We start from the raw sequence: 7,389 nt of genomic DNA, 5'->3' as shown, positions 1-7,389 counted from the left end.
TTATATATTATTATATTATTGTTATGTACGTTGGCGTAGATCTTCGTTCAGAGTGCTTTTCACGTGGACAATTATACGTGGGATTTTCTCGAACTGGGGACCCCAATCATCTTATGATTTTAATTTCAGCAGGAGATAAAACAAAAAAACGTCATGTACTCAGAAGTCTTATAAAATTTTTTATCAACCATAAATTACTCAACATTTCTTTTTTATCTGTATTTATTTTTAATAAAAATATATTTATCATTTATACCGCTAAAAAAATTTCAATCCGTTTTCATTAACCATTTTTTATATTTACTTACCGATCACATTAAACAATAATATTTGAATAAAAAATTCTCAAATTCTCATTTTATCATGGTCCGAAGGCAAAATAAACAACCTATCACGGGCGAAGTCGTGACGGATCGGCTATAATATTATATTTTATAATATTGAAGTTATTTGCATTAATTTTATAAATATGAAAATGTTATACGTAATTCAAAAAACTTCTTTTAACGCTTGTTTTATTTTATAATTGTCGAGGAGTTATTGAAATCTATAGTAATATTTAATATTACCTATCTAGGTAATTATGTTTACATAAGGATAAGACATACAAAATATATAAACCTACTCATGATGAAGATATTTAAATTTTAAGCTTTCGTGAATTTTTGCTTGTTAAGGTGTTAATTTTTTTAATGTAGCAAGTAGAAAAAGTAGTTTTTACATTTCCTTTATGTATTTACATATTAACTATGATACTTATGTAGTAGTTTAATACCTACCTATACCCGCTAAAGTAACTAAAAAATATAGAAATAATGATAAATATACTATCACCTTTAATTTTAACAGCTATAATTGTATAGCAATTATTTCTTTGTGTACGTATACAATAGGGGCATGGCCGTTTTCGACCAAAAACGTACCTTTCCCTTTTCGTCCAAAACAAACATTTATATAATATATGTAAAAAAACTTATGAGTTATACGTATCTAAAGTTTAATTGCGCTGAGTGGAGTGGTACGGGGTTACCCCGCAAAATGTTTGTCCACTACTCCGCTTGTCTAAACTTTAAATACGTATAACTCATAAACTACTCGTCCTAAATTCGATTTTTATGTATCAAAATACTCAAAAAATTATTCTGCTTTGGAATATGAAATTAAAAATCTATGTTGTCATTCGAAAAAGTAAAAAACTTAAAAATTATAAGGTTAAAAAATATTTAAAAATATAATTAATTAATAAAAACGTTGTTTTTTTAACAATTTGAAACTATGTAAAAAAAATATTTTCAAAAACATGAATACTTTTTAAAATAATGAGTGTTGTTTGATAAAAGAATCAGCTGTATATATATTATGTATATTATATTGACTATAAAAGCTATTTCGTTGAAATATAAGTAAATAATGTGGTTTGTTTACTATTACTTTGCAATAACTATTATTAATATTATTATTATATATTATTCATATTCAAATAATAAAACGTATTTAATGATTAATAAGTATTATAACTAATATAAAGTAGGTAGATAAAATTCATTGAAAATGTATGCATTGATACACTGAAAACTATCCATAAAATATTTTCTATAATATAATACTATGTATATATTGTATATTGTACCTATATTGCATTGTTGTTTATCCCGTTTGAAAAAATGTATACAAAATAAAATCGTAAATTTTAATGTCTTTGGTTATATTCTTTTTGGTCCATCCGGTTTGACTATACATGCACCTGTTGGTACGTAATATTATACAATAGCAACGCATTTAAATGCGAATTGACTTCCGCGTGTGGGCAGCTGCAAATAATAATAATAATAAAATATATTATATTATAAAACGGATTGCAAATGGCCAGCACTGGCAATGAATGATGATTACTATATTACTGTCATCAAAACATCGGAGGTATATTCATACCTGCCGGCTGCAGCTATATAAGACATTTATATATGTATAGGTACATAATATCCTACAGGTGCACGTGTGTGTGTATAATATAATAACTGCAGTAACAATTTATTTTTATTATTATTTTTTTTTTCATTAAAAGAATATAATTTACAATATATAACATATTAGATTGTACAATAAGCGAATTTGCAGACTTTTTTTTGCAATGACGATTATTGTTATACCGTAATTATACATAATATACATAATCTGTAGTAATAATATATATAGGTACACCTAATAATGTAATATTATTATATATTTATAAGCAATATACCTAACTTATACATTTATCATATATGTGAGTAATGTGTATGTATATATACTTGTACATGGACGATGGATGTATATACATATAATATGCATAACACGTCATATTGTACAAATTTGTCATAAGCTCACAGATATATTATATTAATTAGCTCACAATTTGTATTGACTGCTGCATATCAGGCGCATATATTATATATTGTTAATAAAGCCGTACACAAACTGCAGTATTTCGAAGGACTTTTACAACTTTCAGCAATCTCGCCGTCTCACCTTTATATCAATCCCCTTCTACGCACGCGGAAATCATATTTATTACTCATAAGTCATAACAAAACATTATATAATAACGTCTTCTATGTTCATTATATTGTAATACACGCATGTTATATAGCAATCAGTCATGAAAAGTGTCCTATTTCTCGTGCAGTTGTTGGATACATAACATTTCGTTTTTCTAATTAGTATAATTTTAATTTAAAAATCATCGAGCTGCGCACAAAATAGATAAAAGTACCACTTATTTAATATGATTAAGTGTTTTTTTTTTTTTTTAATAATTTAATACATACTATGATTAAATGAAAAGGTGACGTAGACACCCCATGTCCCTGTGTAAAATACCTATTTATGCATACATCATTATTTATGTTTTGTAAATCAGTATATAATATAAAATAATTTAATAACTTATAATAGATAATTTTCTCTTTACTTAAAAACGATTTAAATTATTAATGATTGCATAGAATATGCGATGACTTATAATATACTCCAGTGGCGACCCTAGAATTTTTGGAGGGGAGGGCCAATACATTTTTTTATACTATTCTATTCATACCATTTTGTAAACACAACATTTAGGATTTCATTTAAGGCCTTACATACATAATATAGGTAACCGTCATTGTCCCCCCTTGAATTCGCCACAAGGTATCTCCATACTAAAGCTTGAACGTATAGAAATAAGATATTAATTTTAAATTGAATCTCTAATTCAAAAAGAAAACGTTTACATGGCTTATATGGCAATGCTATTATTTCGTGTCTAAAATTTATATCTACCTAAAATAATCTATTTTAATATATTAATATGTATCTATGATAATTTTATATAGTGATTACTGATTTTTGATCAGCAGATTTTCGCCGTATTTGCGTTATCGTAATGATTAATATACAGAGGATAAAATTCTATTTGTATAGGTATATGGCTTACATATACCTATAAATAAATAATAATATAATATATTCATATTGATCATATATGCCCATTGATTAAATATAATCTAATCCTTAAAAAATAAATCCTATATATATCTACATGCACGATGCACAAGGGCATATACAGCGTAGTATTACGTGATGAATATTCTAATACTACAAACGCGTATAATTCATAGGCTTATGGTCTTGTGTTATGCTATACAGTATAATATACTCTTGTAATATTATTCAAAAATTCAGAGATTATTATGTCAATTCATGTTTAGAGGTATATATATATATATATATATATTATATTGTATTATATTATTATACATTAAACAAATACTACTGTGCAACACGCACTCACACTCACACTCTCTTTGATATACGTGACTAGCAGCACGCTCTATATAACCATTTATAAGCAAAAATAACAGCTATATACTGACCAAAGACCATAATATATAATATATATACAATATAAATAATATGTATACATTTGATATTTGTATATTGTATAAATATATATGTTGCTACGATTTCTCAAATATATATATATGTATAAATAATAATTACCAGTGAAAGTCCGCTAATCTCGCGGTACGTCTTCTCACCTACTTAAAATATACGTACATTCATCTATGTATATTATAAATTATATCATATTATGTTTGTACCCGCTGCACAATATATCGATATTTGAATACGCATATTGTAAATTATTGTAATATTATATTATACTTGCAGATGACCAACTCTCATATAAATGCGCTGTCCTGTGGTAAATACTACCATAATATAATATGATGAATAAATAATTGTAACAATAGAGTAGATTAGGTTTTTGGACCCCCTAAAATGTACAATGTGTACCAAACAAAAAAAAAAAAAAACAGGAAACGGGAACACGGCTTATGTAAGCGGGCGATAGATTAAATTATTATGGAATATAATAATTGAAAATGTTTTTATACCCATTTCTACTGTAAAATACAGACCATATAACATTATTATATTGGCTATTGGTTAATGTATCGCCGAAAATATTCGGCATCATGAAAATTGTAAAAAGTACATTACATTAGCACAAATGTGTACAAATAATAGAATACCAATCGTAATTTACTTTAGGATTTTCGAAAATGGTTGTGTTAATGTATCGTATACCTAATTGTAAGTTATATGTACACAATTAGTTTTCTGTCCATTACCATGTGGTTGCTGACAAAAATCACATTAAACAGCAGCGAAATATTGTAGATAAATTGTTGACGGATGTACATTTTTGTTACAATTTAAAAAAATTAAATATATGTTTTATACGACAATAAAATATGGTATATTTATTAACTATTTTTTTTATTATTACTAAAACACAAAAAATCATTTATATTATTGTAAACATGTACCTATCCATATTTATAATATGTTAATTGTTTAAGTTTTGACCCTATATAAATAGCCGTAATAATTAAAAAAATTAAATTCATACCAATAAATTATGATGGTTAATGGACTAGTTGTCTATGGCCGAAACCTAGTTTTCATGATCAATAAAATGTAATAATATAATAAATATTAAAATGCCCATAGTTAACATATTTTTGTGTATTATTTTTTGTTACGTGTGTATATATATCACTATCGTGACCTATATTGTATAATATTATAATACATAATATATATATATACTATATAGTATATGCATATACGATATACCTATTATCTATAGACGAAAAGTTATTATGCAATGAATTGTTGCATTAAAACGATAAAATATTATCTTATAAATTAAAATACATGTAGGTACATTGTACATACAAATAGGACATAGGTATAATGCATTTCAAAATCAATCACATCAAACCTTAGTATAAAATGAATCAGATATACTTAAATATTAATTTTTTAAACTATTAGACTGCTATTTTAAAATCAATAGTAGGTATAATAATGATTTCACAAACAAATGTTTCATTTAGAGCAGCTATTTTTCAAAATAATTAGTGTTCGACGTGTTCACTGTTAAAAATATAATATTGCATAATGCGTAAATAATAAAATTTATATTTCAACCTAACAGTTTTTTTTAAAAAAAAAAAATTGAATGTTATAATATTCAAACCATGATCCACAAACTGTAACAAATATTATATTTTTTGCATAAGAGTTATATCGCAACCTTCAAACATTATTAGTAATAATTTAATGTAATTTATAAAAAAACTTTTATTAGAATTTGGGAAATTAATATCATTCAAGTATTCAGGTCTAGTGTTTGGTAATTAAATTACATTCAAAACTGCAATTAAATTATTCTTAAGTTATTTTTATTATTTTGTCAAGTCATATTACTTTTGATTTAAAAAGCACTTTTATTACAATATTAAAACTACTTTTTATTTTTAATCACGAGGGAAATTAACAATATAAAATTATATAAATTATTTATTTAAAAACCAAAGTATATACTATATAATAATAATTTTTCACATTTTATTCTCTATTTTTGGTTCTGAATGAAGCGATAGTTGTATTCATTTTACAATGTTTGTGTGTGTGTGTGTGTGTGTATGTATCAACACTCTTTAGAGCAAAAAAATGCATAGATTTTTTACTTTGGTTTCTGGACTTTTGATAGAAAATTGGATGTAGATTTAAGGGTCAAAAGAAAAAAAAAAGTTTTCAGTACTTTTATTGATAATCAAAGTAAACATAATAATTAAAAACCAATTCAATTTTTCATTTTTAATGATACATGGAGTATTGTAATGAAATAGACTTGAAGTAGTCAATTCTTATCTGCATATTGGAATGAATGTATTTTAATCTAAAATATTAAATTATTGTTTAACTATAATTCTTACAAATCATATTAAGATAGAATCTTAAAACCTACAAACAGTACCCACGGTTAAAAATTATTATAATACTTTCTCAAAAATATAACTGCACTGGATAGAGAATCGAATTAGAATATCTTTAAGTACTAGTTATATATATATATATATTAATAAATAAATTTTAATAACTCATATTTATAATATATATTTACATATGAGTAGTCTTAATAGTCTTAGTAGACTTAATTAATATTTATGAATATGCACACGATTAACCAATGGGTATCACTATAATACAATACCTAACATCTGTTTAAGTATATATATCTTTCATTTTTAACGAGATATCGAAATTATAATTAAACAATACATTTGTTATTTATTTAAGTGCCAGCATTTTTGAATAACTTGATAATTTTTAATTGCCATCCAAGTCACACAATTATGATTTATAATAATTAATTTTAAAACTACTAACTGGCACGTGTTTCATACATTGGTATTCCAAATTTTTTTCACTAAATTCAAAGCTATGTATAGTATTTTAGTAAAAAATATTTTATGGTTTGTTATTCAACCTTACAGTGTTCTGTAACTATGTGGCTTCATGCAATAGTGACGGATAACGAGGAAAAACCAGCATCTCTGAATATTGATCTTGATATTGAGTAACCGAACCAGATTTCGTATTTTTTCTATGGAAATTTTATTGTTGTGTTAAGTAATTTTGTAAATTTAATACTTATACATACATAATAGTCCTAATAATAATTAATATGGCTATATAACACGTGTGTATTATTGCCATAATGTATATAGTATTGATATTGCAGTATATCAAACACTGTAAAATAGGATCATTGGTCATTGATTGGTCAGAATAGTCATTAATATATAGGTACAGTAATATTATAATTATAGTAACAAATATATAAATATTATCTTAAGACGTATCAAATATCCTAATTCTAAATGAGAACTATTGTTTACAAAATGCAATAATATAATATAATATTTAGTACCTATAGTATACCTATCACAAATATATGATGAAAATATTAACTTTTATAAATATCTTAAATTTATAATAAATTATGAATCT

This window comes from Rhopalosiphum maidis, chromosome 2 (assembly GCF_003676215.2).
Source record: "Rhopalosiphum maidis isolate BTI-1 chromosome 2, ASM367621v3, whole genome shotgun sequence".
Taxonomy (NCBI): domain Eukaryota; kingdom Metazoa; phylum Arthropoda; class Insecta; order Hemiptera; family Aphididae; genus Rhopalosiphum; species Rhopalosiphum maidis.
Note: the sequence above shows the minus strand (reverse complement) of the source record.